The 25,926-nt window shown below is 47.0% G+C and overlaps 1 long non-coding RNA gene across 1 annotated transcript; it reads right to left on the bottom strand.

The window, feature by feature from the left end:
* Positions 1-784: 784 nt before the first annotated feature.
* Positions 785-12,235, bottom strand: LOC136624804 (uncharacterized). Its single transcript, XR_010792433.1, has 3 exons — positions 12,090-12,235; positions 11,099-11,170; positions 785-897 (listed from the first exon to the last, which is right to left on the bottom strand). It is a non-coding gene; the product is annotated as an uncharacterized lncRNA (long non-coding RNA).
* Positions 12,236-25,926: the final 13,691 nt, after the last annotated feature.

Here is a 25,926-nt window from a genome sequence, read left to right on the forward strand (position 1 = left end):
AATTGGAACAAAGAGACAGTAAGCCCTAAGGATGTTTTCACACTTATGCTGGAGATTCCACTTTACTGCTCTGTTCTCTGAGCAGGAAAGGGGAGTCCCTGCAGCCGAACAGTTCCGTCTCTGAACAGTACTGAGCAGCATTGGGCTGACCCCATTACTATAATGGGGTCTGCCTGATTTCCACCGACCTGCCCGGTTTTGGGACGGAAGAAAAAGCAATGCATGCAGCACTTTTTCTTCCAGTATTTGCAGACGGAAATGCAATGGAACCTCCAGCTTTAGGTCCGGATGTAGATGTGAAACCAGCCTAACGTGTTTTTGGCCATTACTTACAGCTGCCAAATCGCCCTTCTAAGTCAGCCATGTTTTTTGTGCAATAGAGGCTGAAAAAGTTGTTACTCATGGCTGTTACACTTATTGAATTATCGACATATGTCAGATAGGGTGTATTCACATGGTGTGGCAGAGAGTGGCACCATAACAATGGCAATGGAAATGTGATTATTTTCATGGGGTTACAGCAATTTTTCTATAGCAGTGAACAGCACTATAACTAACTTCCAGTACGGCATGGCAATGGTACTTCTCCCTGCACTGTTCTATGCGAACATGTCGTACCCATGGTTAAGAATTTATTTTTCACTACTGATCTGCTGTGAACAAATAATACAAACAGTACAGATGCAATGTATATTTTATTTAATAGCAATATGAATTTCAAACAGTTAAAGAGGCTGAGATTAAGGAAGTTCAGTCAATTAAGATGGATATATATTAGAACTTGTCGGCAAGTAGAAAGACATCCTAGAATGCACTATGATGAATAATATCTTCATTTATTACAGCAGTAGCTTCCTTGGTCTTGGCAGGGATCAAGACAGCAGGGGTTGCAGAGATCTGCCCAGGAAGAGATCACATGTTAAATATGGCACCAAAATAATATATCTAGGCATCTGTCATTATTTTCTCACTCCTTTCCCCATTTATGTTCAAACTAGTAGAATCATAATCTTGCTTTTATTATATAAGGCACTTGTCAGGCCTCACATGGAATACTGTGTACAGTTCTGGACATCGGTGCTCAGGAAAGATGTTGCCGTGCTTGAGGGGGTTCAAAGAAGGACAACTAAATTAATAAATGGAATGAGAGGACTGGAATACCCAGAGAGGCTATCAAAATTGGGATTATTTACCCTGGAAAAAAGACGACTAAGGGGCGATCAAATAACTACGGTATGTATAAATACGTTAGGGGACAATACAAGGATCTTTCTTATGAACTGTTTATACCCAGGACTGTGATGGTAACAAGAGGGAATCTTCTACGTTTTGAGGAAAGAAGGTTTCATCACCAACACAGAAGGGTTTTTTTTTACTGTAAGAGCATTGAGATTGTTGAACTCCCTGACTGAGGACTTAGTGATAACAAAATTGATAAGAGGAGTTTAAGAGAGGACTAGACATCTTTTAAGAGCACTATATTACAGGATATAGACATTAAATAGCCAGAGGGGTTGTTGATCTGGGTCTTAGAGTCAGGTAGGAACTTTCAAACGTTAATCCGGGATTATTGTGACTGCCATTATGGAGTTGGGAAGATATTTTTTCCTCCAAAATGGGCTAAATTGGCTTCTGTCTTCTTATTGTTTTTTTGTAGAGATGAGCGAACGTACTCGTCCGAGCTTGATGCTCGTTCGAGTATTAGCGTATTCGAGATGCTCGTTATTGGAAACGAGCACCACGCGATGTTCGAGTTACTTTCACTTTCATCTCTGAGACGTTAGCACGCTTTTCTGGCCAATAGAAAGGCAGAGAAGGCATTACAACTTCCCCCTGCAACGTTCAAGCCCTATACCACCCCCCTGCAGTGAGTGGCTGGCGAGATCAGGTGTCACCAGAGTATATAAATCGGCCCCTCCCGCGGCTCGCCACAGATGCATTCTGACATAGATCAGGGAAAGTGCTGTCTTGCTGGAGTTGCTATAGGGAGAGTGTTAGGAGTTATTTTAGGCTTCAAGAACCCCAACGGTCCTTCTTAGGGCCACATCTAACCGTGTGCAGTAGTGTGGAGGCTGCTTTTTGCAGTGTTGCACATTTCTTTTTTTTTGTATATCGGCCGTGCAGAGCATTGCGTCCTGCAGTAATTTTACATAGTCCAGGGCCAGTAGTGGTGAGGCAGGGACAGAAGACATATACAGTCTATATAGGCAGTGGTCTTTTCCAAAAAAATTTGGGAAATAAACTCTATTTGGGCTGCCTGTGACCGTCCTGAGTGTACTGCGTCTCTGCTGGGGGTAGTTGTCCTAATTCATACGCAGCCAGCTAAGTGTTACTGCAGGCTTGCACAAAATTCTTTCCTGGCTCTGCGTTGACCGTCACATCACCGCTGTATTCCTGTCCACAGTGAAACAGTCTGCAGTAATTTTACATAGTCCAGGGCCAGTAGTGGTGAGGCAGGGACAGAAGAGATATACAGTCTATATAGGCAGTGGTCTTTTCCAAAAAAATTTGGGGAAAAAAATCTATTTGGGCTGCCTGTGACCGTCCTGAGTGTACTGCGTCTCTGCTGGGGGTAGTTGTCCTAATTCATACGCAGCCAGCTAAGTGTTACAGCAGGCTTGCGCAAAATTCTTTCCTGGCTCTGCGTTGACTGTCACATCACCGCTGTATTCCTGTCCACAGTGAAACAGTCTGCAGTAATTTTACATAGTCCAGGGCCAGTAGTGGTGAGGCAGGGACAGAAGACATATACAGTCTATATAGGCAGTGGTCTTTTCCAAAAAAATTTGGGAAAAAAATCTATTTGGGCTGCCTGTGACCGTCCTGAGTGTACTGCGTCTCTGCTGGGGGTAGTTGTCCTAATTCATACGCAGCCAGCTAAGTGTTACAGCAGGCTTGCGCAAAATTCTTTCCTGGCTCTGCGTTGACCGTCACATCACCGCTGTATTCCTGTCCACAGTGAAACAGTCTGCAGTAATTTTACATAGTCCAGGGCCAGTAGTGGTGAGGCAGGGACAGAAGACATATACAGTCTATATAGGCAGTGGTCTTTTCCAAAAAAATTTGGGAAAAAAAATCTATTTGGGCTGCCTGTGACCGTCCTGAGTGTACTGCGTCTTAGCTGGGGGTAGTTGTCCTAATTCATACGCAGCCAGCTAAGTGTTACAGCAGGCTTGCGCAAAATTCTTTCCTGGCTCTGCTGTGCGTTCCGTAAGCGAAGTCAGCCTCCAACCACAGGCCAATAAGTGGCACATTTAATTACAGCGTTCTGTTTCTGCACTACTGGTAATACACCATGCTGAGAGGTAGGGGTAGGCCTAGAGGACGTGGACGCGGGCGAGGACGTGGACGCCCAAGTCAGGGTTTGGGCACAGGCCGAGCTCCTGTTCCAGGTGTATTGCAGCCAACTGCTGCGGGATTAGGAGAGAGTTACGTTTCTGGCGTCCCCACATTCATCTCACAATTAATGGGTCCACGCGGTAGACCTTTATTAGAAAATGAGCAGTGTGAGCAGGTCCTGTCGTGGATGGCAGAAAGTGCATCCAGCAATCTATCGACCACCCAGAGTTCTGCGCCGTCCACAGCTGCAACTCTGAATCCTCTGGCTGCTGCTCCTCCTTCCTCCCAGCCTCCTCACTCCATTACAATGACACATTCTGAGGAGCAGGCAGACTCCCAGGAACTGTTCTCGGGCCCCTGCCCAGAATGGGCAGCAATGGTTCCGAATCCTCTCCCACTGGAGGAGTTTGTCGTGACCGATGCCCAACCTTTGGAAAGTTCCCGGCGTCCGGGGGATGAGGCTGGGGACTTCCGGCAACTGTCTGAAGAGCTTTCAGTGGGTAAGGAGGACGATGACGATGAGACACAGTTGTCTATCACTCAGGTAGTAGTAATTGGAGTAAGTCCAAGGGAGGAGCGCACAGAGGATTCGGAGGAAGAGCAGCAGGACGATGAGGTGACTGACCCCACCTGGTTTGCTACGCCTACTGAGGACAGGTCTTCAGAGGGGGAGGCAAGGGCAGCAGCAGGGCAGGTTGGAAGAGGCAGTGCGGTGGCTAGGGGTAGAGGTAGGGCCAGACCGAATAATCCACCAACTGTTTCCCAAAGCGCCCCCTCGCGCCATGCCACCCTGCAGAGGCCGAGGTGCTCAAAGGTCTGGCAGTTTTTCACTGAGAGTGCAGACGACCGACGAACAGTGGTGTGCAACCTGTGTCGTGCCAAGATCAGCCGGGGAGCCACCACCACCAGCCTCACCACCACTAGCATGCGCAGACATATCATGGCCAAGCACCCCACAAGGTGGGACGAAGGCGTTCACCGCCTCTGGTTTGCACCCCTGTGCCTCAACCTGCCACTGAGATCCAACCCCCCTCTCAGGACACAGGCACTACCGTCTCCCGGCCTGCACCCACGCCCTCACCTCCGCTGTCCTCGGCCCCATCCACCAATGTCTCTCAGTGCACCGTCCAGCCGTCGCTAGCGCAAGTGTTGGAGCGCAAGCGCAAGTACGCCGCCACGCACCCGCACGCTCAAGCGTTAAACGTGCACATAGTCAAATTTATCAGCCTGGAGATGCTGCCGTATAGGCTTGTGGAAACGGAGGCTTTCAAAGGTATGATGGCGGCGGCGGCCCCGCACTACTCAGTTCCCAGTCGCCACCACTTTTCCCGATCTGCCGTCCCAGCCCTGCTCGACCACATCTCCCGCAACATTCTACGCGCCCTCACCAACGCGGTTACTGCCAAGGTCGATTTAACAACGGACACGTGGACAAGCACAGGCGGGAAGGGCCACTATATCTCCCTGACGGCACATTGGGTGAATTTAGTGGAGGCTGGGACAGAGTCAGAGCCTGGGACCGCTCACGTCCTACCCACCCCCAGAATTACGGGCCCCAGCTCGGTGGTGGTATCTGCGGCGGTGTATGCTTCCTCCACTAAACCACCCTCCTCCTCCTCCTCCGCAACCTCTGTCTCGCAATCAAGATGTGTGAGCAGCAGCACGTCGGCAGCAGTCGGTGTCGCGCGGCGTGGCAGCACAGCGGTGGGCAAGCATCAGCAGGCCGTGCTGAAACTACTCAGCTTAGGAGATAAGAGGCACACGGCCCACGAACTGCTGCAGGGTCTAACAGAGCAGACCGACCGCTGGCTTGCGCCGCTGAGCCAACCGGGCATGGTCGTGTGTGACAACGGCCGTAACCTGGTGGCGGCTCTGCAGCTCAGCAGCCTCACGCACGTGCCATGCCTGGCCCACGTCTTTAATTTGGTGGTTCAGCGGTTTCTGAAAAGCTACCCACGCTTGTCAGACCTGCTCGGAAAGGTGCACCGGCTCTGCGCACAGTTCCGCAAGTCCCACACGGATGCTGCCACCCTGCGCACCCTGCAACATCGGTTTCATCTGCCAGTGCACCGACTGCTGTGCAACGTGCCCACATGGTGGAACTCTACGCTCCACATGTTGGCCAGGCTCTATGAGCAGCGTAGAGCTATAGTAGAATACCAACTCCAACATGGGTGGCGCAGTGGGAGTCAGCCCCCTCAATTCTTTACAGAAGAGTGGGCCTGGTTGGCAGACATCTGCCAGGTCCTTGGAAAATTTGAGGAGTCTACCCAGATGGTGAGCGGCGATGCTGCAATCATTAGCGTCACCATTCCTCTGCTATGCCTCTTGAGAAGTTCCCTGCAAAGCATAAAGGCAGACGCTTTGCGCTCGGAAACAGAGGCGGGGGAAGACAGTATGTCGCTGGATAGTCAGAGCACCCTCCTGTCTATATCTCAGCGCGTTGAGGAGCATGAGGAGGATGAGGAGGAGGGGGAAGAGACAGCTTGGCCCACTGCTGAGGGTACCCATGCTGCTTGCCTGTCATCCTTTCAGCGTGTATGGCCTGAGGAGGAGGAGGAGGAGGAGGAGGAGGATCCTGAAAGTGATCTTCCTAGTGAGGACAGCCATGTGTTGTGTACAGGTACCCTGGCACACATGGCTGACTTCATGTTAGGATGCCTTTCTCGTGACCCTCGCATTACACGCATTCTGGCCACTACGGATTACTGGGTGTACACACTGCTCGACCCACGGTATAAGGAGAACCTTTTCACTCTCATACCCGAAGAGGAAAGGGGTTCGAGAGTGATGCTATACCACAGGACCCTGGCGGACAAGCTGATGGTAAAATTTCCATCCGACAGCGCTAGTGGCAGAAGGCGCAGTTCCGAGGGCCAGGTAGCAGGGGAGGCGCGGAGATCAGGCAGCATGTACAGCACAGGCAGGGGAACACTCTCTAAGGCCTTTGACAGCTTTCTGGCTCCCCAGCAAGACTGTGTCTCCGCTCCCCAGTCAAGGCTGAGTCGGCGGGAGCACTGGTAATGGATGGTGAGGGAGTACGTAGCCGATCGCACGACCGTCCTCCGTGATGCCTCTGCCCCCTACAACTACTGGGTGTCGAAGCTGGACACGTGGCCTGAACTCGCGCTCTATGCCTTGGAGGTGCTTGCTTGTCCTGCGGCTAGCGTCTTGTCAGAGAGGGTGTTTAGTGCGGCTGGGGGAATCATCACGGATAAGCGTACCCGCCTGTCAACTGACAGTGCCGACAGGCTTACACTCATCAAGATGAACAAAGCCTGCATTTCACCAGACTTCTCTTCTCCACCAGCGGACAACAGCGATACCTAAACAATACATAGGCTGCACCCGCGGATGGAAGCATTGTTTTCTATCACCATCAAAAACGTGGACCTTTTAGCTTCATCAATCTGTGTATAATATTCATCCTCCTCCTCCTGCTCCTCCTCCTGATACCTCACGTAATCACGCCGAACGAGCAATTTTTCTTAGGCCCACAAGGCTCAGTCATATAATTTTTGTAAACAATTTTTATACGTTTCAATGCTCATTAAAGCGTTGAAACGTGCACCTGAACCAATTATTTTTTTAACTGGGCTGCCTCCAGGCCTAGTTACAAATTAAGCCACATTAACAAAAGAGATTAATGGGTTTCAGCTGCCCTCTTGGTTGGGCATGGGCAATTTTTCTGAGGTACATTAGTACTGTTGGTACACCAATTTTTTGGGGCCCTCGCCTACAGTGTAATCCAATTAATTTTTTGCACACCTGCATTAAACATGACATTACCTCAGCTGTGATGGGCAATGCAATGGGATATATTTATGTACCGCCGGTGGCTTCCTGGCACCCACCCATGCTGTCGGTCCCCATGGAGTTGTAACTGCATGTGTCCACTTCTAAAAAACCCCAGTCTGACTGGGGCATGCAGTGTGGGCCGAAGCCCACCTGCATTAAACATGACATTACCTCAGCTGTGATGGGCAATGCAATGGGATATATTTATGTGCCGCCGGTGGCTTCCTGGCACCAACCCATGCTGTCGGTCCATAGGGACTTCACAATAGGGAGTTGTACCTGCCTGTGTCTATGAATTAAAAACCCCGTTCAGGTTGGGGCATGCAGTGTGGGCCGAAGCCCACCTGCATTTAATCTGATATTAGCTCTGCTGTCCAGGGCACTGCAATGGGATACATTTATGTACAGCCGGTGGGTTCCAGGGAGCCACCCATGCTGTGGGTGCACACGGAATTCCCATTGCGGAGTTGTACCTGCCTGTGACTATTTATAAAAAAACGCGGTCTGACTGGGGCATGCAGACACCTTGACAGAATGAATAGTGTGTGGCACATAGGTTCCCCAGTGCAATGCCTACGTGTGCAGCTCCTGATGGTGGTGGCACAGGATTATATTTTTCATTGCTTCTGTACAGCATTGTGGGCTATCGTCCTGCCCCTTTTAAAGAGGGTCGCTGCCTAGCCGTGCCAACCCTCTGCAGTGTGTGCCTGCGGTTCCTCCTCATGGCAGATGCACTTATAAATAGACATGATGGTGGCATGGCATGAGGGCAGCTGAAGGCTGCGCAGGGACAATTGGGTGTGCGCTGTGGACACTGGGTCGTGCCGGGGGGGAGGGGGGGGGGTTGGGCAGCATGTAACCCAGGAGAAGTGGCAGCGGAGTGTCATGCAGGCAGTGATTGTGCTTTGTTGGAGGTAGTGTGGTGCTTAGCTAAGGCATGCATTGCTAATGAGCGCTTTTCAGAAGTAAAAACTGTTGGGAGGGGGGCACTCTTGCCGCTATTGTGGCTTAATAGTGGGACCTGGGAACTTGAGATGCAGCCCAACATGTAGCCCCTCGCCTGCCCTATCCGTTGCTGTGTCGTTCCCATCACTTTCTTGAATTGCCCAGATTTTCACAAATGGAAACCTTAGCGAGCATCGGCGAAATACAAAAATGCTCGGGTCGCCCATTGACTTCAATGGGGTTCGTTATTCGAAACGAACCCTCGAGCATCGCGAAGATTTCGTCCCGAGTAACGAGCACCCGAGCATTTTGGTGCTCACTCATCTCTATTTTTTTGCCTTCCTCTAGATCAACAAGGAGGGGGTAAAACAAGTGGAGCTAGATGGACATTGTCCTCTTTCAGCCTAACATGCTATGTTACTATGATCTGGATTTTTATGTTAGTTATAAGAAGCAAGATAAAGTACACACTAACTAAAAAAGTAATTCAAGCCATTAAGACGTAATATCAATGATCTTACAGATGTAGCAATCATTAATATGACTGGCGCATAGTGATCACTCAATTTACAGCATTGTTGTAGACTGTAGGTAAATCAACACTTTAACACGTTGTGATAACGTTTGCTACATCTGTGCATTTGTAAATGATAAATATTGCAAAAGTCAAATATATTTCTTGGACACTCAAAGGCTTCTTCATTAACTAATATTTGCATGGCTGTACTGTGTATACTTCAATTTTCCATAAAATAAACTAATACATGTTCAACACCCAACAGAGTACCAATCTGAGCTTATTGTTAGGAATTTTGAAATTTAAAATGTTGGTCCTACACAATGGACTTGTGTCTGAATACTATTATCATGAATGATTAGGTTTTTATAATACAGTAACTTATTTATCATAGGTCTAAGATTAGAAACCAAAATATCTGCTTTTTCTTCCAGAAACAGCGCCATACTTGTCATTTATCTGCAGAGGGTGTATTCACACAGCCGATTGCGATGTTGGTCCAAGAAACTCAGACCAATATCACACTCTTAGGGCTCCTTCACATGGGTGATTTTGCGTGCCATAACCATTCCAACCCACAGGTTTGAATGGGTTCACTCACACTAGTCGACATTCTATGTACATTTTTGATGCCGTCAAAATTAAGCAACATGCTCTATTTTTGTGCACATTTGCACATAGGAGGCTCAGTAGGAGTCTATGAGGGTGCGCAAATGCGTGCACGTGTGCACAAAATCACGCTCATAACTGCCCGAGTTTGCAGTGTTAAATACTAACATCAGTGACTAATTAAGCTGGCTCGCCTATTCATTAGAGTTCCCCGCCTGTTCAAACATGGTGCGGATGTATCCTGTGCTGATGTGAACAGGGCCAGCAGGGGGAAAAGTTTAGTAAGGAGGGTGGATCCGCTCACCAAAGTATGTGATCTTGCTCCATTCAGAGCACAATCATGACTTCCTTTCGCGAGTGTGAGGGAGCCCTAAAACTTCCAATTCTGGGTAAGAGCTCAATGCATTTTTGCTTAAACGCATCACATTTACGTACTTTTGATTTTCACTTTGCATTTTTCACTTGCACTTGCATTGTATGAAAAAGCGCAAGTGCTTCCAATAGTTTCATTGGTAAAAATTGCATTGCGGTTGACTGCAGATCGCATGGCATGCGTGTGTAATGCAATTTTTTTAAATACATCATAGGAAATAATGGGTGATTCCTTACAATGAATCACCCCTAATTAGGGCATGTAATGATTTTTCAAACTTGTAGCACTGCTGTGAAAGAAAAATCACTCAATCAATTGACAGAGGTGTTTCTGTTTCTGGAAAACAAACCGAATGTTTTTTGTTAATACTGGTCAACTCTATTAACCCCTTAGTGACCTAGCTTTTTCCATTTTCGTTTTTCCTCAGCCCTTTTTTTTTCAAATAATAATTCCTTCATTTATCCATCAACGTATCTGTTGCCGCCGAGTGTCAGATGTAAGAAACAGCTGGCACCTGGGATTTATGAAGAGAGATCACTGCGCAATCTCCCTTCATACACGCCCTGCATCTGCAGGACGTAAAAACACGATAGGCCAGTCACTAGGGGGTTAATGAAAGCAGCAAAGATAAAAAAAAGGAGGGTGGAGCAAGACCCAGTGAGAGTGGTGAAATAATTATGGAGTAAAAAGCGTTTCAAATGATGGAGGTGCTGCCAACCAGATAACGCTCCACCAAGGTGGGCGTAAGTATAGCGAAAGAGAATGTAGTAAAATACTGGTGGTGAAGGAGCAACACTCTAAGCCAGTTGAAAGCTAAAGGTCCAAGATGCAATAGTGAAAGCACTTCTTTTTTATTTAACAACATGGAGAACCAGCAAGTGAGCACACATTTCAGGGTCAAGCTCCTTCGTCAGTTCAGCTTGATTAAACATGACAGAATGCCTGGGGGTGGCACAATTGCAAAGGTTTTGTGATGTGCCAGAAGTCCTGTATGTGGCAAGTAGGAAAGAGGCCTCCATTGTGAAAAATTCAGTTCTGTAGCCTGTCTACTCCAAGTCCTGTATTCTCCACTTTTCTTCTAGCCTCCAGGTCACATGACCAGCACTCTAACAAATCTGTGTCCTGCTATTAATGGGGCAGACATCATGACAACTGTCAAAAAGAAAAACTGTCCTTCTTGCTAATAGCAACCAATCACAGCCCAGCTTTCATTTTCAAGTGCAGAATACAAAATAAAAGTTGAGATATGATTGTTTGCTATGGGCAACAATGACAGCTTTTCATTATGATAGTTGGCATAAATCTGCCCCATTACCTGCAGTACCATAGAGTGTGGTCAAGTTGCTAGTCAATAAAAACAGAAGAATACACAGAATACAAGAATATGCAGCTGGATGGATTGATGGATTTCTTAAAGAAGTCCTCCTTTTTGCTTGGTTACTTCTTACATACATTTTATATATGTACTTGTTATATATTCAGCATTAATTAGTTTCAAACTTGTATTGCATTATTACCTTGTTTGTGAAGATAGTAGTGATGACCATGATGATGGTGAAATCCCTGATTTTGAAGTCCTGCTTTACATGCTAAAAAGTAAAGAGTTACACTGGTCAACAAAATCTTGTTCTTCTTATACTTAAATAGTTGTGGTGAATACATTTATCATGCTGATTAGTAAGCCCATTTTGAAATTGAGTGATTAACGCAGTCTGGAGAAATCTGCAATAATAATGGTAATACACTCTTAACATGCATTTTAGCATCAATTATAAAGTGCAAAACTTTTTTAGGAAAAAAATCTGATGACTACAAAGAATCTTCTCAAATCCTATAAAACTATATCCTCTACATCTGCATCTACACTTCTTTCCCTCAAGAGAAATCTTCCATCAAGACATATCCTATAGAAAAATGTTACCGGGGCAAGTGGAGAAAGAAAAAAATGTTGGCTGATTATCGCTGGGCCTTGAGTTTAGGAACCGCTGGAACATTATATCAGTAAAAAGTGTCAAGGAAAACTTATATATATTTTATATAATTTGTATATTTTTTTTACTAACAATAAAACAAAATAAACAAGTGTAGTGTTTTTCTTTTCCTGATGTGATGTAAATATTTTTTCTTACATTAGTCATAAGAAATAATAGAAAAAGCAAAATCATGACCAAAAAAACCTTAAATATTACAATTTGTTCTTCAAATTTTCTCTCCCTTGTGTTTTACAAAAAAAAATGAAAAGTACTACATTCTGTCATCGGAAACACATTTGTTTAGTAGTAACATTGAAAACTAGATAAATACCTTATGCTACTGATCATAAAATCATTAAAGGATCACCACGTACTGTGGGCACAGGTTGTTAACATCTACTTGTTTTTATATAGGTACAAAACTGCCTCAACTCTTTTATTTCCTCCAGTTTCATGTTTAATGTTAGTTTGTCTCTTTCTACTCTATCGATCTACCCCATATGTATGTCTTTAGGTCTCTAAAATAGTAACTTACAGTCTTGGCATGGATCTACGCAGATAGGGACTTTTTGGCAGGGGTTGCATGGATTCTTGCAAGGATCTTGGTATATGATTTTTTTCCCGCATGGTCCTCCTTTGATTCCAGACATGATTGAGTTCTAGAAAAGATGTTCTCTATCTCCAGAGAAGGTAAATAATAGGAGTTTTGTTTTTCCAATGATGGTGGTTTTAAGACTGATCTGTTTATATAGTGGAGCTGGAATCAGGGTACATTCCAAATATGGCTGGTCACAGATACATTTACAAGATGCTTAAATATATGCTGACAGAGATTAAATCTGATTCATTATCACATGGAGATTAATTTTTATTTATATATGTGCTTAAATGGTAATCATTAGTGTAAAAACCTGTGCAGATATAACATATCTGACAAACCTGCTATGTATAAATGCTGCACGTGCAGAGGGCAAAAGAGTCTTTCATTTTATGAGACATGTGCAAACATTTTTGTTTTTTATATAGTTTGTTAAAAAAGACTGAAGACTATCATGTTCATGTATTTATACTTACAAATCTTAATTGATTCAGAAGAAGTAAAAAAAAAGATAACAGAATTTTCATAGAGCTATAAAGTGCAAAAAACACATCCCTGGATCAACATTCTTCACTATTACCAGTAACCCTGTATTTTGTGCTTATCGAGGAAGATCTAATCCATTCTTACATCTATCCATACTTCATCACTAAATTATTTGACAACATGTTCCATAAATTTGTAGTTTGCGCAGCAAAATAATATGTTTGCCTTTTTTTAATGAAATGGTGTTTCCTTTAACCACAAGCAGTTCTGTTCTCTATTGAAGGAGAACTCACCACCTCCCGTGGTAACCTGTTCCACTCATTGATCCCCTTTACTGTCTAATATCTAATTTGTGTCTCCTCCCTTTCAGTTTTATCCCATTGCTTCTAGTCTTTCCTTGTGAAAATGAGAATAGGGCTAATCCCTCTGCACTATGACATATGTACATATGCCTTGCAATGCTGGAGTTCTAGGTTCAGATCTGTCAAAACGCAACAGCTGGATGGTGTTTTTATGTTCACTTTGTCTTTATTCTTTGTATTCTACCCCTGCTCTGGAGTAGAAAGCCTGGTTGTGGTGGCTCAGGTCTTAGCACTGCAGTTGTAGGTTGCAGTGCTGGAGTTGTAGATTTAAATTTGTTGTTCTTCCCCTTCTATGGAGCAGAACAGATACGAGTGATGGCTATGTTATTAGCACTTCTGGAGCTATAGGTTCAAATGTGACCAAGGGCAACATCTGGATAGAGTTTTTCAAAGAAACACACAAATCTCTCTCACTTTCTTTCACCCACTTTTCACCACATCATTTTGTCATCCAGTTAATTACACTATTTACTAAAGTGACCCAAAATTGTGGCTTAGGAAGTAAATAGAGATGAGCGAGCACCAAAATGCTCGGGTGCTCGTTATTCGGGACGAACTTTTCGCGATGCTCGAGGGTTCGTTTCGAGTAACGAACCCCATTGAAGTCAATGGGCGACCCGAGCATTTTTGTATTTCGCCGATGCTCGCTAAGGTTTCCTTGTGTGAAAATCTGGGCAATTTAAGAAAGTGATGGGAACGACACAGCAACGGATAGGGCAGGCGAGGGGCTACATGTTGGGCTGCATCTCAAGTTCACAGGTCCCACTATTAAGCCACAATAGCGGCAAGAGTGGGCCCCCCCCCCCTCCCAAAAACTTTTAGTTCTGAAAAGCCCTCATTAGCATAGCATACCTTAGCTAAGCACCACACTACCTCCAACAAAGCACAATCACTGCCTGCATGACACTCCACTGCCACTTCTCCTGGGTTACATGCTGCCCAACCCCCCCCCCTCCCCCCCACAGCGCACACCAAAGTGTCCCTGCGCAGCCTTCAGCTGCCCTCATGCCACACCACCCTCATGTCTATTTAGAAGTGCGTCTGCCATGACGAGGAACCGCAGGCACACACTGCAGAGGGTTGGCATGGCTAGGCAGCGACCCTCTTTAAAAGGGGCTGGGCGATAGCCCACAATGCTGTACAGAAGCAATGAGAAATATAATCCTGTGCCACCGCCATCAGGAGCTGCACACGTGGGCATAGCAATGGGGAACCTATGTGCCACACACTATTCATTCTGTCAAGGTGTCTGCATGCCCCAGTCAGACCGCGGTTTTTAATTCATAGACACAGGCAGGTACAACTCCCTGTTGTGAAGTCCCTGTGGACCCACAGCATGGGTGGCTCCCTGGAACCCACCGGCGGTACATAAAAATATCCCATTGCATTGCCCAACACAGCTGAGGTAGTAATGTCGTGCTTAATGCAGGTGGGCTTCGGCCCACACTGCATGCCCCAGTCAGACTGGGGTTCTTTACAAGTGGAAACAGATGCATTTATAATTCCCTGTGGACCCACAGCATGGGTGGGTGCCAGGAAGCCACCGGCGGTACATAGAAATATCCCATTGCATTGCCCAACACAGCTGAGGTAGTAATGTCGTGCTTAATACAGGTGGGCTTCGGCCCACACTGCATGCCCCAGTCAGACTGGGGTTCTTTACAAGTGGACAGATGTAGGTTAAACTCCGTGTGCACCTACAGCATGGGTGGCTCCCTGGAACCCACCGGCGATACACAAAAATATCCCATTGCATTGCCCAACACAGCGGATGTAACGTCAGCTGTAATGCAGGTGGGCTAAAAATTCATTTGATTACACTGTAGGCGAGGGCCCACCAAAATTGCTGTATCAACAGTACTAATGTACATCCAAAAAATTGGCCATGCCCAACCAAGATGGCAGGTGAAACCCATTAATCGCTTTGGTTAATGTGGCTTAAAGGGGTTGTCCCGCGGCAGCTAGTGGGTCTATACACTTCTGTATGGCCATATTAGTGCACTTTGTAATGTACATTGTGCATTAATTATGAGCCATACAGAAGTTATAAAAAGTTTTATACTTACCTGCTCCGTTGCTAGCGTCCCCGTCTTCATGGTGCCGACTAATTTTCGCCCTCCGATGGCCAAATTAGCCGCGCTTGCGCAGTCCGGGTCTTCTGCAGTCTTCTATGGGGCCGCTCGTGCAGAATGCCGGCTCCGTGTAGCTCCGCCCCGTCACGTGCCGATTCCAGCCAATCAGGAGGCTGGAATCGGCAATGGACCGCACAGAAGCCCTGCGGTCCACGGAGACAGAGGATCCCGGCGGCCATCTTCAGCAGGTGAGTATGAAGACGCCGGACCGCCGGGATTCAGGTAAGCGCTGTGCGGGTTGTTTTTTTAACCCCTGCATCGGGGTTGTCTCGCGCCGAACGGGGGGGGGGGGGGGGGGGGGGTTAAAAAAAAAACAAAAAACGTTTCGGCGCGGGACAACCCCTTTAAGTGGTAACTAGGCCTGGAGGCAGCCCAGTTTAACGAAAAATTGGTTCAAGTTAAAGTTTCAACGCTTTTAAGAGCATTGAAACATATAAAAATTGTTTAGAAAAATTATGAGTGAGCCTTGTGGCCCTAACAAAAATTGCCCGTTCAGCGTGATTACGTGAGGTTTCAGGAGGAGGAGCAGGAGGAGGAGGAGGAATATTATACACAGATTGATGAAGCAGAAATGTCCCCGTTTTTGATGGTGGGAGAGAACGTAGCTTCCATCCGCGGGTGCAGCCTACGTATTGCTTACGTATCGCTGCTGTCCGCTGGTGGAGAAGAGAAGTCTGGGGAAATCCAGGCTTTGTTCATCTTGATGAGTGTAAGCCTGTCGGCACTGTCGTTTGACAGGTGGGTACGCTTATCCGTGATGATTCCCCCAGCCACACTAAACACACTCTCTGACAAGACGCTAGCCGCAGGACAAGCAAGCACCTCCAGGGCATACAGCGCGAGTTCAGGCCACGTGTCCAGCTTCGACACCCAGTAGTTGTAGGGGGCAGAGGCGTCACGGAGGACGGTCGTGCGATCGGCTACGTACTCCCTCACCATCCTTTTACAGTGCTCCCGCCGACTCAGCCTTGACTGGGGAGCGGTGACACAGTCTTGCTGGGGAGCCATAAAGCTGGCAAAGGCCTTGGAGAATGTTCCCCTGCCTGCGCTGTACATGCTGCCTGATCTCTGCGCCTCCCCTGCTACCTGGCCCTCGGAACTGCGCCTTCTGCCAGTAGCGCTGTCGGATGGGAAGTTTACCATCAGTTTGTCCACCAGCGCCCTGTGGTATAGCAACACTCTCGAACCCCTTTCCTCTTCGGGAATGAGAGTGGGAAGGTTCTCCTTATAGCGTGGGTCGAGCAGTGTGTACACCCAGTAATCCGTAGTGGCCAGAATGCGTGTAACGCGAGGGTCACGAGAAAGGCATCCTAACATGAAGTCAGCCATGTGTGCCAGGGTACCTGTACGCAACACATGGCTGTCTTCACTAGGAAGATCACTTTCAGGATCCTCCTCCTCCTCTTCCTCCTCCTCAGGCCATACACGCTGAAAGGATGACAGCCCAGCAGCATGTGTACCCTCACCAGTGGGCCAAGCTGTCTCTTCCCCCTCCTCCTCATCCTCCTCATGCTCCTCCTCCTCCTCCTCAACGCGCTGAGATATAGACAGGCGGGTGCTCTGACTATCCAGCGACATACTGTCTTCCCCCGGCTCTGTTTCCGAGCGCAAAGCGTCTGCCTTTATGCTTTGCAGGGAACTTCTCAAGATGCATAGCAGAGGAATGGTGACGCTAATGATTGCAGCATCGCCGCTCACCACCTGGGTAGACTCCTCAAATTTTCCAAGGACCTGGCAGATGGCTGCCAACCAGGGCCACTCTTCTGTAAATAATTGAGGAGGCTGACTCCCACTGCGCCGCGCAAGTTGGAGTTGGTATTCCACTATAGCTCTACGCTGCTCATAGAGTCTGGCCAACATGTGGAGCGTAGAGTTCCACTGTGTGGGCACGTCGCACAGCAGTCGGTGCACTGGCAGATTAAACCTATGTTGCAGTGTCCGCAGGGTGGCAGCGTGCGTGTGGGATTTGCGGAAATGTGCGCAGAGCTGGCGCACCTTTCCAAGCAGTTATGACAAGTGGGGGTAGCTTTTCAGAAAGCGCTGAACCACCAAATTAAAGACATGGGCCAGGCATGGCACGTGCATGAGGCTGCCGAGCTGCAGAGCCGCCACCAGCTTACGGCCGTTGTCACACACGACCATGCCCGGTTGGAGGCTCAGCGGCGCAAGCCAGTGGTTGGTCTGCTCTGTCAGACCCTGCAGCAGTTCGTGGGCCGTGTGCCTCTTCTCTCCTAAGCTGAGTAGTTTCAGCACGGCCTGCTGACGCTTGCCCACCGCTGTGCTGCCACGCCGCGTGACACCGACTGCTGGCGACGTGCTGCTGCTGACACATCTTGATTGCGAGACAGAGGTTGCGTAGGAGGAGGAGGAGGGTGGTTTAGTGGAGGAAGCATACACCCCCGCAGATACCACCACCGAGCTGGGGCACGCAATTCGGGGGGTGGGTAGGACGTGAGCGGTCCCAGGCTCTGACTCTGTCCCAGCCTCCACTAAATTCACCCAATGTGCCGTCAGGGAGATATAGTGGCCCTGCCCGCCTGTGCTTGTCCACGTGTCTGTTGTTAAGTGGACCTTGGCAGTAACCGCATTGGTGAGGGCGCGTACAATGTTGCGGGAGACGTGGTCGTGCAGGGCTGGGACGGCACATCGGGAAAAGTAGTGGCGACTGGGAACCGAGTAGCGCGGGGCAGCCGCCGCCATCATGCTTTTGAAAGCCTCCGTTTCCACAAGTCTATACGGCAGCATCTCTAGGCTGATCAATTTTGCAATGTGCACGTTTAACGCTTGAGCGTGCGGGTGCGTGGCGTCGTACTTGCGCTTGCGCTCAAACTGTGGCACTAGCGACGTCTGGACGCTGCGCTGAGAGACATTGCTGGATGGGGCCGAGGACAGCGGACGTGAGGGTGTGGGTGCAGGCCAGGAGACGGTAGTGCCTGTGTCCTCAGAGGGGGGTTGGATCTCAGTGGCAGGTTGGGGCACAGGGGGAGAGGCAGTGGTGCAAACCGGAGGCGGTGAACGGGCATCGTCCCACCTTGTGGGGTGCTTGGCCATCATATGCCTGCGCATGCTGTTGGTGGTGCCCCCCCAGCTGATCTTGGCGCGACAAAGGTTGCACACCACTGTTCGTCGGTCGTCAGGCGTCTCTGTGAAAAACTGCCACACCGTAGAGCACCTTGACCTCTGCAGGGTGGCATGGCGCGAGGGGGCGCTTTGGGAAACAGTTGGTGGATTATTCGGTCTGGCCCTGCCTCTACCCCTGGCCACCGCACTGGCTCGGCCTGTGCCCACACCCTCACTTGGCCCTCCGCGTCCTCGGCCGCGTCCACATCCTCTAGGCCTACCCCTACCCCTCAGCATGCTGTATTACCAGTGATTTGATTTCCCAGGCAGGAAAGAAATTGGCGCAAGGCTGCACTCAACCGTAGCTGGTTGCGTCTGATTTTTGTACGTTGTACACGCAGCACACACGTACACGGAGACCTTAGGACTGACACAGGCAGGCCAAATATAATTTTTTTCCTTTTTAGCAAAGGGAAGACCCCACTGCGTGTATTCAATGAAAAACAAGAAGTTTAATATCTGTGGTGTGGCCCTCAAAAAGTGTCACACAAGTATAGTGTAGCAGAGTTATTAACTCTAGCAGAGCAGGTATTTGCCAGTCAGGAAAGACAATGGCGCTAGGCTGCAGTAAAGCGTAGCTGGTTGCGTCTGATTTTTGTACGTTGTACACGCAGCATACACGTACACGGAGACCTTAGGACTGACACAGGCAGGCCAAATATAATTTTTTTCCTTTTTAGCAAAGGGAAGACCCCACTGCGTGTATTCAATGAAAAACAAGAAGTTTAATATCTGTGGTGTGGCCCTCAAAAAGTGTCACACAAGTATAGTGTAGCAGAGTTATTAACTCTAGCAGAGCAGGTATTTGCCTGTCAGGAAAGACAATGGCGCTAGGCTGCAGTAAAGCGTAGCTGGTTGCGTCTGATTTTTGTACGTTGTACACGCAGCACACACGTACACGGAGACCTTAGGACTGACACAGGCAGGCCAAATATAATTTTTTTCCTTTTTAGCAAAGGGAAGACCCCACTGCGTGTATTCAATGAAAAACAAGAAGTTTAATATCTGTGGTGTGGCCCTCAAAAAGTGTCACACAAGTATAGTGTAGCACAGTTATTAACTCTAGCAGAGCAGGTATTTGCCAGTCAGGAAAGACAATGGCGCAAGCCTGCAGTAAAGCGTAGCTGGTTGCGTCTGATTTTTGTACGTTGTACACGCAGCACACACGTACACGGAGACCTTAGGACTGACACAGGCAGGCCAAATATAATTTTTTTCCTTTTTAGCAAAGGGAAGACCCCACTGCATGTATTCAATGAATAATAAATGTCTTCTGGCCCTGCCTACACAATTCTATCCCTGTAGTATTAATGCCGGGTGCAATGGTCTGCACAGCCGGTTTTGAGAAAAAAAAAAATATGCAACACTGCTAACAGCAGCCTGGACAGTACTGCACACGGATAGAAGTGGCCCTAGAAAGGACCGTTGGGGTTCTTGAAGCCTACACTAACTCCTAACACTCTCCCTGCCTAACCCCCACTTCTGTCCCTATTGCAGGGCGCAATGCTCTGCAGATCCAATTTTGGACAAAAAAAAAATAAATACTGTGCTAACACAGTACTGCACACTAGTAGATGTGGCCCTGAGAAGGGCCGTTGGGGTTCTTGAAGCCTACACTGACTCCTAACGCTCTCCCTACAGCAGCACCAGCAGCAGCACTTTCCCTCAGCTAAGTCACAAGGCATGTGTGGCATCTGATCGCCCCAGCCACTCACAGCAGGGGGGTGGTATAGGGCTTGAACGTCACAGGGGGAAGTTGTAATGCCTTCCCTGTCTTTCAATTGGCCAGAAAAGCACGCTAACGTCTCAGAGAGGAAACTGAAAGTAACCGGAACACCGCGTGGTACTCGTTACGAGTAACGAGCATCCCGAACACCCTAATATTCGCACGAATATCAAGCTCGGACGAGTACGTTCGCTCATCTCTAGAAGTAAACCATTTGTGAAATTTTCTACCTATCTTTTTTTTCCAAAGTTAAACCCTGCATTCCCAAGTGACCAGATTAATCTACTTTAGTTGTTAAAATCAATGGTAAGAGAAGGAAAAGGAAAGAAGTTATAGTGGCCCTCTGTCACCTGGTACTATCCCCTGCACTGTTACTTAACGTCCTTGGATGAATTCAAAATATTTTTTTTCCGATTTTCCTTCTCTAAAAGCTAGGTGCGTCTTATCATTAGGTGAGTCTTATATAGCAAAAAATACAGTAATTTATTGTAGAAAACTGAACACTTGAAGGGAAGTAACTTATTGGTTTGCCTCTAGCTTGGATGTAAGATGTGATACAGGCAGGAATGAAGGCATACAGGCTCTCTTCTGTGGCATATCGGTCCACATTTGTTGTAATTGATTGTGAATACTCTTCGGCTGTTGAAGTTGGTGTTCCAGATGGTCCCATACATGTGATAAACCTGGTGACCGGGCAGACCATGGAAGTGTGGCAACGTTGTGGAGGCATTCCAGTGTGTGACTGAACATTATCCTGCTGGAAAATGCCTTTTGGAAGCCTTAACATGACAGGCAACATTTTTGGCTGCAGGATGTCCTAAACATATTACTGAGCTGTCATTGTCTCTTGTACCACTGCTAGAGGTGACTAACTGTCATATGTGATAGTCACCCCCCCTGTAACGATGGTGCCAGCCATTTCTGGATGGCAGACAATAAAATAGTTGGAGCTACTTGTGCTTGTCAGACTATCAGATGATCCTCTCTACTGGTGGTCTCTTATGCATACACTGGCCCCAACACCTCCTAATAGTCTAGTTTGAATGGCTTATGTGGCGAGCAATTCGTTGAAATGACAATCCAGCTTCTTGTAGTCCAAAAATACGCCCCTATAAAATTCTGTTATTTGGGTAAAATCTGTTTGATTTTATCTTAGAGGCATATTTAAAGGGGTTGTCCCGCGGCAGCAAGTGGGTCTATACACTTCTGTATGGCCATAATAATGCACTTTGTAATATACATTGTGCATTAATTATGAGCCATACAGAAGTTATAAAAAGTTTTATACTTACCTGCTCCGTTGCTGGCGTCCTCGTCTCCATGGTGCCGACTAATTTTCTCCCTCCGATGGCCAAATTAGCCGCGCTTGCGCAGTCCGGGTCTTCTGCAGTCTTCTATGGAGCCGCTCGTGCAAAATGCAGGCTCCGTGTAGCTCCGCCCCATCACGTGCCGATTCCAGCCAATCAGGAGGCTGGAATCGGCAATGGACCGCACAGAAGAGCTGCGGTCCACGGAGACAGAGGATCCCGGCGGCCATCTTCAGCGGTAAGTATTGAAGTCACCGGAGCGCGGGGATTAAGGTAAGCGCTCCGGTAAGCTTTCTTTACCTCCCTGCATCGGGGTTGTCTCGCGCCGACCGGGGGGGGGGGGTTGAAAAAAAAAAAAAACGTTTCGGCGCGGGACAACCCCTTTAATGATCAACAAGTGGAAAAAGAGGTATACTGCACACAAGTAACCTCTGAGAGCCTTTTTGTAGATCAAGGGTAGAACCACTTTTTGGCCCTCAGGTGGCAATACTGTTCATCTTGTCACACCACAACTCTAACAATTTGCATAACTGTACGTTGAGATTGCAGTACAACTCCTTCTAGGTGCTTGATATTTTTGGACAAAGAATGAATATTAAAAAGAATAGGGCCCAATACTGACTCCTGTTGTACCCCACTAGCAAAAGTGACCCACTCAGAATGTGTACTATTAATAACCACCCTCTGCTTTCTGTCACTGAGCCAGTGACTTACGCAATTACACACATTCTCGCCCAAAGTATTCTCATTTTATATATCAATCTTTTATGCAGCAAAATATGAAACGCTTTGAAAAATTAAGATATAGAAAATCTAATGACTCTCCTTAGTCCCATCTAGAAGTCAACTGCTCATAGAAGCTCATCAAATTGGTTTGACAGGAGAGACTCCTCATAAACCCATGCTGACATGGAGTTATACACCTATTTTCCCTGAGTTATTCCAGAATAGCATCTCTTAGAAACCCTTCAAACATTTAGCCCACAATAGAAGTAAGACGTACTGGCCTGTAGTTTCCAGTTTTACTTTTCAACCCCTTTTTGAATATTGGCACCATATTGACTTTGTGGACTCATATTGGATCTGGTGGAACAGACCCCGTCACCATAGAGTCCTTAACCCCTTAGTGACCAAGCCTGTTTTCGCCTTAATGACCAGGCCAAATTTTGCAAATCTGACATGTGTCACTTTAACATGGAAAAACACCAGAAAGGTTTTGCATATCCAAGCGATTCTGACATTGTTTTTTCGCCACATGTTGTACTTCATTTAGGCGGAAAAAACAGACCAATATAATTTGTGTTTATTTATTAAAAGCGCCAAAATTGGGAAAATTTGAAAAAATCGTCATTTTTTTCACATTTCCAACTGCAATATCTTAAATATGTGCAAACATAATATAGAAATTTTTGCTAAGATTTATATTTCCACCCATTTACTTTATTTTGGGTGCACATTGGAAAAACTTTCTTTTTTTTTTAACCATTTAGGAGACGTACAAATTTAACATTACTTTTTAGCATTTTGAGGAACACTTTGTTTTCCTACACCAAGCCAAGATTGGAAAGGCTCATGAGTGTCAGAATAATAGATACCCCCACAAATGACCCCATTTAAAAAACTACACCCCTTAGTGTATTCACTGAGGGGTGTCGTGAGTATTTTGACCCCACAGTTTTTTTTCAGGAATTAATTCAATTTAGAGGAGAAAAAGTAAAATTTCATATTTTTGCAAATCTATCATTTTAAAGACATATTTTTTTCCTATAGTTTACATGAAAATTAGGATTTACACCCCAAAATGGATACTCCTGTTTCTCCCGTGTTCAGAAATATACCCATTGTGGCCCTAATGTTATATCTGAGTCCACAACGGGGCCCAAAATGAAAGGAGTAGTCAGTGTCTTTCAAAACAGAAATTTTGCTTGAAGTTCTTTTAGACCCCATAGCACACATGTAGAGTTCTTGAGCGCCCAAAACCATAGAAAACCCCCACAAATATCTTTTTACATAATTTATTTTTTACTTAGAGCTTTTAATAATTTTTCACTTCCTTTTTGTATTATTAGTCTAAATGCTTTCTTTTTGTTGTTTATTCCCCCCTTTATATCTCTATTGAACCACATTGGTTTTCCTATTTATAATCTTTTTATTCCTGTAAGGTATGAACCGCTCACAGTAAGTATTTAAGATGGTTTTAAAATTTTTCTATTTATTGTCTATACTCTTATTTCTGAGGACATTGTCCCAGTCAATATAGTTAAGCGCATCTCTAAGCTGATTGAACTTTGACTTTCTATGGCTTTTATCACACAAACGTTTTTAAGGGGCTACGTAGCCACATTTTCATGCCTGGCCGAAAGATCGCGACCATCTGAGGCATTGGATTCTAAGGCGTTTGTTCATATGGGAAAATTTGCAGCACGTAAAAAATTGAACATACGCGACACAAATTAGTGGACGCGTTTACATTTGACCGGAAAAGTTAGATCTGGATCTATCTTTCGACCGATATACGCTGGCGGCTTCTATAGACTCCAAAGGAAGCTGGAAAAAAAGGGAGGGGGAGGCAGTTTAGCTGTGTTCAATGCTGTTAAAAGCTTACAGGTGCCTATTAAGGCATTTTAAGTCATTTTGAGGATTTATGCCGAGAGCGGGATTCCTGGGCTGCAAAGTATTTTTTCGCTAAAACGCTGTGCCTGGCCATGCAAATGGGTGAGAAGACGCTACTTGATCGCAGAAAATCGTTCATTCATGCAAAATAATGTCATGCAGGAGCGAACGTAAAAATGCATATGCTCGTGTGAAGGAGCCCTTAAGTCCAAAATGCCATCCCTCTAATTGGGTCATGCATAAGTTGGAATAGGTAATTATCATAAGTTTTTGACAGAAATTTGTTACCTTTATGAGATCCGCAGGTTTAACTTTCCCAATTGGTATCAGGATAGTTAAAGTCTCCCATAATAATTACTTTCTTGTGATTTGCTGCATCAACTATTTGCCTTAGGCCGCCTGCACACGGGCAGAAATCCCGCGGTATTTCCCGCGGGATTTCCGCCAGAGAAAGTTTGCATAGGAGTGCATTACAATACGCACTCCTATGCAGACGTCCGCGGTTTGGCCGCGCGAAATGTCGCGCGGCAAACAAACCGCGGCATGTCCTATTTTTGTGCGGGGCACGCACTCACCCGGCCGCCGGCTCCAGTCTGCGCATGCGCCGGCTGCCCGGCAGCCGGCACATGAAAGAGCCGGGGCCGCCAGGCGCGGGTGAGTACGCGCTCGTCCCTGCAGGCTCTCGGGTTGGGTCCCGCGGCGAGAATTCTCGCTACCGGATCCGACCCGCTCGTCTGCAGGCGGCCTTAGTAATAGATTTTCAGTAGCTTTTGTTATATTTGGCAGACTATAGGATTTTATTATTGCTTTCCCTCCATGTTCCCATAGAGAATCAATATGTGCATCCTGCAGTGTGGATTTAAACATGATTTTCCATTTTTATTCAATCAGGGTAGCTGCTGACAGCTGCATTCAGGTGGAGAGTGAATGGTGAAGTGGCGGTGCATGTGCTTTGCTCTCTTCATTCATCTTTTATAGAAGTAGCAGAAATAGCTGAGACAATAAGTGTCTAAGATTGGAATGCCCCTTTAAATGCATTTTCACTCATATAGACACTCTTACACACATGCAATTAATCACTCATTGTCTCTCCCATAAAAGTAGTCAGGAAACAAGTGATCCATACTGTAAGGAGAAACCTATGTATCTGTCACGACTGGAATCCGGGCAGGTGGAAGTCCCTATTCCTACATGCAACCCCTGTCCCTACCTACTTGCCCCTAGGCTAGGCCCTAGGGCGACAACTGGGCGACAGTCCCTAGGCTCACTAGGGATGCAGGCCGGAGTCAGACTCACAAATACAGAAGGACAAACAAAGACAAAAGCAGATCAGGCAATCTGGGTCCGTAACAGGAGAGAACACTGTACAAGGGGTCAGGCAAGTCGAAGTCAGGTCAAAAGTAAGTGAGTCAAAACAGGACATCAATTCAAGGTAACACAGGTGTAGCTGGAGACCAAACATACACTGGCAAGGTGAGAAGGAAACTGAACAGTTTAAATGCTATCAGAACTCCCGCCCCAGCAGCTGATTGGGCCGGGAAGCCTAACAGCAGCAGGACCCAATGACAGGGTGCTGGGAGAAACAGCCTCTACGAAAGACAGGCAGAGACAGAGCAAGCGCGCCCGGGTGTCATGGCAATGGGGACGCGGTGCGGGACAGCACCCGCCGCGCCCTCAGCAACCCGGCTACCTAGGCGCCTGCTTCCTGAGCACAGGAGTGTGCACCCAGAGCTGGCGTCCAGGATTATGGCGACCAGGGGAGGTCACAAAAACCTGGGCTCCCCTGCGCCGCACCCCTGCAGCCCGGGTGATAGGACCGGCGGTGCGAGCATGGAGACCCCGAGAGCCACCGGTCCTGACAGTATCCTTCTGTACATTTCTGCACAGGAACTGACCCCTGGCAGAGCTATTGCCCACAGTGGTGACAGTTTTATTTCTATTTGTAGAAAAATCATTTGTTAAAGTGCAGCCCTCTAAATTATGGTGCTCTAAGCACCAGGCCACCCTCAACGAATCAAAGAGCAAACT

The sequence above is a fragment of the Eleutherodactylus coqui genome, chromosome 4 (assembly GCF_035609145.1).
Source record: "Eleutherodactylus coqui strain aEleCoq1 chromosome 4, aEleCoq1.hap1, whole genome shotgun sequence".
Taxonomy (NCBI): domain Eukaryota; kingdom Metazoa; phylum Chordata; class Amphibia; order Anura; family Eleutherodactylidae; genus Eleutherodactylus; species Eleutherodactylus coqui.